Source organism: Myodes glareolus, chromosome 27, assembly GCF_982192425.1.
Source record: "Myodes glareolus chromosome 27, mMyoGla1.1, whole genome shotgun sequence".
Taxonomy (NCBI): Eukaryota; Metazoa; Chordata; class Mammalia; order Rodentia; family Cricetidae; genus Myodes; species Myodes glareolus.
Genome location: NC_142052.1, coordinates 44,211,204 through 44,220,559, shown reverse-complemented (window position 1 = coordinate 44,220,559; position 9,356 = coordinate 44,211,204). Strand labels below are relative to the sequence as shown.

General features: G+C 46.9%; 1 long non-coding RNA gene across 1 annotated transcript; it reads left to right on the top strand.

Annotated features, from left to right (window-relative positions):
• Window positions 1-4,348: 4,348 nt before the first annotated feature.
• On the top strand, window positions 4,349-8,477 carry LOC146889413 (uncharacterized). Its single transcript, XR_015000131.2, has 2 exons — window positions 4,349-5,803; window positions 7,437-8,477. It is a non-coding gene; the product is annotated as an uncharacterized LOC146889413 (long non-coding RNA).
• The last annotated feature ends 879 nt before the right edge of the window (window positions 8,478-9,356 follow it).

Below are 9,356 nucleotides of genomic sequence, written 5' to 3'. Positions count from 1 at the left end.
AAACTTGTAAAAGGTGATGGGAAGGAGGGTGCTTATCTCGTGAACCTCTGGGTGAACCCTCAGGACTTGTAACCCCCCCCCCCCCCCCCGCCAGTCTTCCCTTGGACTTGACTGAACTCGTCAGACAGGTCAGGAATGACTAGTCAGTTGCTATATGACCGTTGAGTGAGATACGGAAAGGGAAACCCCATCAGTTGCAAGAAAATAGAAACCTTTAACATTTTAGAAATGGCGTTGCTAAACAGAGTGTGAGACACTTCAGAAAAGTTTAAATTACAGTATTGGTAGGACGCTGAGCGAAAGCCGCAGCTGCCAGCTGAGGGGTAACTCTTGTTTCTCTGCCTCCCATGAACGTTCTTTGTGTGAGCCCCACGGACTCTGAAATCTTGATTTGCCCACAGATAGTGAACAGGACACCAGGAAGTGATGGCTGTTCCGGTCTAGTTTCTCAAGCACCCAGGTTCCAAGTGACCCTCTCCAGGCCCAGGCAAGGCAGCTAGGCCTCGCTGGGGTTGTAATCTGTGAGCAGACCGACCCCAAGCCACAGCAGGCCTCTCCTAAATCATGGTGTTTACATCCGTGCTGTTTCATATGGACAATGAGTAGATCCACGGATCAATTAATAGGCATTTAAAAGCATTTACCCAGTCCCCACAACAGTTTATAGAAAGTGCATTCAGAAAGCAATCGAGGTTATTGCCATTCTAAAGTGCTTGGGGATCCCAGATGAAAGGCTCTCGTAACCGGGAAGTATTTATAACTCAAGAAGGAACCCTCCACACCCGTGTTATACAACACGGCCACCACCCCCTGGCATGCCTGACCTGTCAGCCCATGCGGCGAGCATGTTTAAATTACACTGTAAATTCTATAGGGTGGAGACCGTGTTTTTATGGTTTGTAAAGCATCATGAATAACCATGGTACTCTGTAAATAAATAAAAACCACATGAAACGGTGGAAATAGATGCCTCAACCCCCCGAGTATTTGGGAATTTGTCCCTAGTTTCAAAGTCCTTGGGTTCAATGGATGCCACTCTGTAAATGTGGTCTGGGAGATGACAATGGGATTTTTGTTTCTCCCTTGCCCCTTTACAAAAGTGTGTTTGTGTAATTTTATCTATCTTCGGTCTAGAGGATCCACCTAGAGTTAAGTTAGAGGTCTTAACTTTCTGAAGAGCACAGAGAGAACAGTTTCACAAAGCTACACAGAGGTGACATGGGACCTTCCCTGAATTTGGTCTAACTTGTTGTTTATACTACGGTGGTGGTCACGATCCCTAAGAGACTCCTTCAAGGCTAATATTTGACTATTAGGAAGGTGCCACAATTGCGGCACAGGACAAAGCCTCCCCTTCAGTCTTGGGATGCTCCTCTCTCCCCCACCCCCCTCTGGTCGGATGCTAGCCCTCTGACCTGACTTTCTAGACTCCATCCACTCTTGCGTGACCCGTCTAGCTCCTTTTTGAAGGTGGCTTTTGTAGATTTGTCTGGGTCAGCTCTCAACTTCTTGAACTACAGGAAAGGTGAATGGAAGGTCAAGAGAGCTAAGCACAGTGATCTGCCACAAACACCAAACGCAGGTTCCAGGAAAAAGAAATCAAAACTGAAAGACCCTTGAAAAGATAGCTTTTGCCTTTGACACATCATGCTGCCTTACACCGTGAGGGCTCTTTCACAAAAGGTCTTAATCTACACCCCCCCCCGTCACCCCTTGCACATAGTAGCTGCTCACTAAACATTTAGCGGTTCGCTTTGTAGCACGCTCAAAGAGATGAGTAATTATCTTTGAGCCATTAAGGGATATAAATGAAGAGCATTCAGAGTATTAGGTCAAAGCCTGTCTTCGTAGCTGGTAGTTTTCTTGGCCGCAGTACAAAGCTTAGACTCACAGGTTAAAAGCATCAACCAACCCAAGACTCGGTAAACAAAGGCAGAAAGAGTGTGGGAGATTCAACCCTCTTGACCTGTCGGGAGAAGCACAGGCTTGCTAAGGATGAGTACCTGACTTATTCAGATTCCAGAGCTGATTTCTCATGTGGCTCTGGTCAGATGTGAAGGAAGACAATGCAGAAAGCAACACAGAATACTCTGGAATCTTAGGAAGGGAGAAGGTGGCTATCTTGGTCCCCATAGCCTTTCTACTCTTAGGGGTAAATCAAGGCCACATACCCTGACTGGCTTGGCACCAGGGATCTGCTTACTCAGGCAGGGATCTGCTTACTCAGGGTCTGTTTGAGGGATTTGCTTTGGGAGTCGAAAATGCTTGGTTCCTCTACAAATCTTTGCTGCAGGTTTCCTTTTCTATCAGGGACACTCATAATAACTGTGAACTCTTTTTTTTAAAATATTTATTTATTTATTATGTATACAATATTCTGTCTGTGTGTATGTCTGCAGGCCAGAAGAGGGCACCAGACCTCATTCCAGATGGTTGTGAGCCACCATGTGGTTGCTGGGAATTGAACTTAGGACCTCTGGAAGAGCAGGAAATGCTCTTAACCACTGAGCCATCTCTCCAGCCCTAACTGCGAACTCTTAAGCTTATGGTGGGTGGACAGCAAGTTGGTAGGAGAAACACCAACGGCCCATTCTTGGTTCTTTAGTAACAGTGGATTCGTCCAGTAGCGCCATCAAAGGCAACAAAAGTAACAATTCCTAGGAACTGATTAGAGCAGCTTCATCGATGGCAACAAAAGTAACAATTCCTAGGGACTGATCAGGGAGGAGGGGGCAGTTCTAACAGGAGACAGAGAACAGGTCTTTCACAGAGACCCTACACATTCTGCTGTTCTAGAGCTGTTAAACCGCAAAGATGGAAAAGAGGATGTTTTCTCGGTGTCACGGATTTACAGTCCTGTTTGCTTGTCGAGACTGGATCCTACTGTGTAGCCCTGGCTGGCCTGGAACTTGTGTAGACTGGGCTGATCTCAAACTCAAGAGATTCACCTGCCTCTGCCTCTCAAATGCTGAGATTAGAGGCAGAGGCAGGAGGATCTTTGTGAGTTGATGCATTCTAAGCTCCAGGCCAGCCAGGGCTACAAAGAGAGACCCTGTCTCAAACAAAACAAAGTGTCGTTACCTATTGTGAGAATGATGATTATTTAAAGAATAAAAGACCCGACAAAAGGCATGTACTGCCCCATAGTGTACAGCCAATAAATAGTGTTAAAGAAATGCTTTTGTCTCATAACGCAGACTTCACAGGAACAGCTTCCTACTGTCAGGCCACGGAAGGAAGGTTTTGCCGTACACACCGATGCTCTGAAGGTCACTCTCCCACAGAGGAGGCAGCAAGGGACTAGGCTACACAACCAGACACTTCTCTGTCAGCTGCCCTCCGGCTCACTGCTTAACTCTGTGACAAGAATAAGTTCTGTTTTCTGACTGACAAGGAATCCGTCTATGAACTATTCCCTGATCATTTGAGAGATGCTAAGTTAATACAGAAAAGACATCTTTGGGAACAAATTGCAGAGTTAAAATACACTTTCTCCTTCTGTTAGTAAGATTTTGTTTTTGAATGTTCAAATTATACCTCCATCCAAGGCCCCAACAGAGCCAGAAATGATAGTGAGGCAAAAGATGTCAGGAAGTCTGGATGCTTCCAGAACATTCAAAGTCCACACGTTGCTTGAGTTTGCATTGTGAATCAAGAAGCCCCTACTCTCTCAGGGACCCCCACTGCCCATGTTCAGCTTGCACGGATTCCTTTAGGGAAACACGCAGGTTCTCTTGTGAATTAATTTTCAAGCGTCTCTGTAGAGATTGCTTAACCAGGCAGTACAAAAGTGGACACCAGCCTGAAGGCCTGTTTGGTGTTGAGAGAAAAGGAAACAGAAGACGAGGGACAAGACAGTATGCATCTCTGGAAGGTAGGCGAGGAGACCCACCCGTGGCGATTTTGCTTGGCCCTCGTTTCTCCAGAGGGCTAGCCAGTGCCTATGCCCCTCCCGGCAGCATTTTTAAAATGAGGATAGGCTGCCAGTCTCTGGCTGGTCCAGGAAGCTCTGGGGATACAGGGAAGTTGGAACGGGCTCTTCCTCATCACACAGAACACTCGTGTGGCAGCAACATCTGCCCTCCTGAGGCCAATGGCCAGGAGAAGCCCGGCCACAAACTGGGAGAAATCCTTAGTGTAGTAACATGAGCATTGCCCTCGGCGATCATGTAATTGCCAGCCCTGGCTCATCTCCTCTGGGGATACCTACCCATCCTAACTCGGGTCCGGGGGAGTTGTCAGTCAAACAGGAAGGACAGCTTTGCCGTAGTCATTTCAGTGGGAGGTGCTAGCAGCCCGGGTGACTTGGCTCTTTGGATTTTACCATCCTCCTCCCGACAGTCTGCTTCTGGTTATAGGTGCGCAAAGGGTTAACCGGCCTGGTAGGCCTCAGCTGCCAAACGCGCCCTAATGCTCACTCCAGCAATCCCAGGCTTGTATGCTTGTATTCTTACGCGGCTGGAGTGGCCTGTTGTGGCATCTGGTTCCCTGGCAACAGCTTTCATTGGCTCATTCAAAGAGCTTTCTTCTTAAGAAAGCTCCGACCGAGCCGCCCACCGCCACTCCTGATCGCCATCTCCACTCCTAGCTGGGGGATGCAGCTGGTATGAAAAATAGCATCTGTGGGCGCGGGGTCGTTCCGCCATGATTGGGCTGACCACACTCGCTTTACACTGGTTTTCGCCAGGACGAGGTGCAAGGGGGTTTGCCTTTCCCCTGGGACTGAAGGAAAAGACTTTCCGCCAGAAAGTTTCCCAGCGCGGGAGTTCTTTGTTCGGCAGAAATCCCCGACTCCTTGTGATTGACTAGCTGCTTCCTGAGCTGGTTTGTGCTGTGACTTCGGGGCTCAGGCGCTCTGACAAGGGGCGTGGCGGAGCTGAGAGAACCCAGACAAGAAATCCAGATTGTGGACCGCTTGTCCCTGGCCAACAGCAAGCCGGGACAAAGTCTGTCTCTCTTAGAACCTGGGGAGCCTGACAGCTGCTCCACCCTCCCCCAAGATGTCAGCAACTCCAGATTTGCTAAGAATGGCAGCAAAAAGGAGCTCTTGATTCAGTATTTTTTGGGGAAAAAAACTTGGCTAGTGCCTCTCATAAAGAAGAGAACTCTTTCGGGATTCCCGGCCTCACTGAGAATCATGTGGAGTTGTTTTGTCTGGAACTTAAATAAAATCAAAAATTACAAAGCAGAGTTTGACGGAGTAGGCAAGCTATTTTCGTTCCCCTGTATCTGTCTGCTTAATTTATTCTGCCTTTTTTTTTTAAAAAAAAATCAAATCTCATCTAATTCACTTAGACTCATAGAAATCCAAGCCCTGAGCATGATTAAGAAATAAAAGTATTCGAAATTTATAGTCATGGTGATTCAAGGTGTTGACTTCTGGGGTGTGTGCACCCTTGTCTGTGTGGAGATGCCAGAGAAGAGTCAAGAGAATTGAGGTTTCAAGGATACAGGACTTGTGTTTCCATTGCCTGGAAGAGATGGAATAGGGACCTTTCCTGCTGCTTCAAGGATTGTCTGCTCCTTGGGTCTACGTGAGGGTGAATGGTGGTGCTTTGACCTACCCTGTCAAAGGATGTTACAGAGGACACTCACAATATGCATTTGAGAGATGATTGGGATCCAAGTCAATTCTGTTTCCCGTTGGGGTGCAATGGGGAGGATCTGCACCATTGATTTCAGCTCCTTAGTCTGGAGGTAGGGAGGACAGGACCTACCATGGAGGCGTGCTACAAAGACTATCAGAGACAAGGGACTGCACCCCACTCCTGCCAGACACTGGCAAGCTTGGGAAGCACCTCAGGTGATTCTGATCTTTAGCCTGTTTAAAGAACCATAGATGGTGCTGGGCGGTGGTGGCGCACGTCTTTAATCCCGGCACTCAGGAGGCAGGGGCAGGTGGGTCTCTGTCAGTTCAAAGCCAACCTGGTCTACAGAGTTCCGAAGTGGTGTGAGAGACTGGCTTTAGAAATCCCAGAATCTGCATAATTCCAAGTCAACCACAGACTATTCTTTTTGCTCTTCTGTTGTGAATTTCACTAATTTAGGGTAGAACCAGAACAAACTGGTGTTAGAACCATCTGTATTTTCTTTGGAGGTCAATTCTACATAATAACATAGCATAGGAGTGGGTGGCATACTGGCTCGCTAAGGTGTACTGTTTGAGAGTTTCTATTGCTGTGAGGAGACACCATGACCACAGCAGCTCTTACAAAGGAAAACATTTAATGGAGGTGGCTTACAGTTTCAGAGGGTTAATTCATTGTCTTCATGGTGGGACATGGTGGCATGCAGGCATACATGGTGATGGAGCTGAGAGTGTATATCTTGGTCAGCAGGTAACAGGAAGTTGTCTAACACACTGGGTGTGGCTTGAGCACAAAGCCCGCCTCCACGGTGACGCACTTCCTCCAACAAGGCCATACCTTCTCCGACAAAGCCACACCTCCTAATAGTGCTATTCCCTATGGGGGGCATTTTCTTTCAAACCACGACACATACCAAAGTCAATTCTCTTAGTGGCAGCTGCCTAAAAAGAACTGCAGAATTCTGGCCTAATTAAAAGAAGAAAAAGAGCTCACAGATGCTGAATGATGCCTTCCATAGGCAAGGGAGGATATTGAGTTGTGTGATTTGCCAACTTGATGTTGTTCACAGAATTCCCATTCTCACTACAGGGCATGCATGGATTTAATCATTTTCAATGATTCCCTTCAGCATCAATCAAGGTGGAAAGTTAATCTAACTTATTATATTAACCCTAGCTCCTCAGTCACCAGATGCCATTTAAGCACACTACGTGTTTCATGGTGAGATTTAAGGGGAATAAACACGATAATTGTGACATTAAAAATATCCATATAGTCTTTAGTTAGTGCCTCATTTATGGTTGGAGAATATGCCTCATTTCTTTTTGTTTGTTTGTCTTGTTTTTCAAGACAGAGTTTCCCTATATAGCCCTGATCATCCCAGAATTTGCTTTTTAGACCAGCCTGGCCTTGAACTCAGAGATCTGCCTTAAAGTGCTGGGGTTAAAGCCACATGCCACTATGCCCAGCCTTGGGAATGTGCTGTAACTTCTCTGAGTATCATGATCAATGGCAGTGTTGGGTGCTCAGCAGCATAGGTGGGGTGCTCAGTATTGGGGGCACTCAGAAACTCAGGTGGGACTTAGCTTGCAACCCCTTTAGCAAACGGAGGCTCAGTATTCTGATTGGTAGTCATGTTGGTGGAGCACCGGGTTTCAATTGTTTTTCCCATTTAGCTAAACTAAATGTTGTCCTTCCTTTGATTAGATAGATGATCTGTTTCTAGAAGCTTCTTGAGAGACACCTGGCACTCAGGGTGACTTTGCAATAACTGTGTTGATTCCCTCAAACGACCTTAACTTGAAATTTTCGTTTTCTCTGAGACATTCATCGGTTTTTTTATTGTAGAGTTCCAGTGCCCGTTGTGTGGCCTGGCATTGCCCCGCGCTCGGCCGCGCCTGCAAGAACCACGCGGGACACAGGATCCTTTTGCAGAAAAGCTTTATGCCTCTTGGGAGCTAGAGCATAAGCCACATGGCAGAGACCCAGATATGAAGGAAGCCATCCCTTATATATGAAACAGACCCTGCTTCGGACGTGTCACTCTTGGATTGGTCAATTGTCCATAATCCCAGGTGAATGCCTCGGGAGTAGGTGGGGACAGTAGTGGAAAAATACCAACACGTGTGAGCTTTCTAGCTCACCTGGCAGAGCAGCGCCATCTATGGTGGAGAGTGTGGTTGCGGCCTTCTACATGGCATCTTCCGTCTGTGTCACGGGAAGCGTTTGACTTGCTTTGCTGGAAGACACGAAAGTGTAGTCATGCCTTTGGCAATGAGTATTGACTCGTCACTTACTCTAAATACGCCTCTCTTTATTGAGTTCTCCCATGGGGCGGATGATGACAGCTCAGAACCAGCTCGCTCTCAGCCATCAGGTGGCAATTACTAAAAAAATTATAAGCTGCATCTCAAATTTAGGAAATCACCATGTGAACAAATGGGTCTTTGAGGATAAAGTAGGTACCGCAAGACTGATGTGTGGAGATGCTTGCCTGGAACCCCAGTACTCAGGAGAGGGAGGCAGGGAGGCAAAGACTTGGAGGCTGTACTGAGATGCATACTAAGAACTTGTCTCAAAAAAGGAGAAAAATGAAATGAGGTGTGAGGAAGATGGAGCAGCAGGTAAAGACGCTAGCTGTGTAAGCTGAGGATGCAAGTTCGAGCCCTGGAACCTAGGGCAGAAGTCAGAGGCAGTGGTTTCACCACAAAGTTCAGATGGTCCACCTCAGCAGGGTGGAGGGTGAGAGTGGACACCCAAAAGTTGTCCTTTGGCTTTTACAAGTACACCGTGGCATACACATCACACACACTTTATCCACTCTTTGGTCGAGGGATATATAGATTGTTTCCCTTTCTGGCTATTACGAATAAAGCTGTTATGAACATAGTTGAGCAAGTGTCTTTGTGTTTGGGTATGTGCTCAAGAGTGCTATAGCTTGGGCAAGACTCCTTCTTGAAAAAAAAAACACAACACACACTCATTGATTTAAAAACACAACATAACACACACACACACACACTCACACACACACACATTGATTTATATTAGAGAGGGTGAAGGCAATACTATAAGAACTCAAAGACGGGCAAAGGAGCAGATGCCCCTCAAATGGATGTTGAAGAAATAGGTCCTAAACAGGATGTGCAAAGAGAAGATACAATTTGAGATAGCCGTGTTAAAGCACCTCTCAGTGTCTCCAGCTGCTACACTCTGACTATATCACCACATTTGTGCCTGTTTGACTTCTATGGGCTGCTCCTAACCCAGTCTGAGCATGCCAGCAGAACCATGGCAGGCAGGCTAAGCCCTGGGGACACCGTGACAAGGTGTACCTCTGGCGGGTGACGGGTAGGGATTCCCGATAATCCTGCAAGGATTTATTTTTTACAAGGGCACAGTAGTCTAAGATGCTTCTACCCAGCCTGCCTTCCTTCTCACTCCTCTTCCTATGGGTGGATCTGTGCTCTGTCTGCTGCTTCTCCTGGCTCCTGCCCCATTTTCCCTCACAGGTGTTTTCCCTAATAAATCTCAGACACATCTAATCTTGTCTTGGTATCTGTTTCTTGGAGGACCCAGATGGACAAACAATTCTTGTGACTGTGCCAAGTCGGCATCCCCACTGCGTTCCAAAACTCTTTTTTCATTTGCTTGATTATTCCTTCCCAATTATCTTCCTAATTACCACCGTCTTTTAGAAGTTGGTGCTACTGGATACTCTTTAGGGAGAAGACATTGTAACTAGAAGGAGAAATGTCTAAGGGGAAT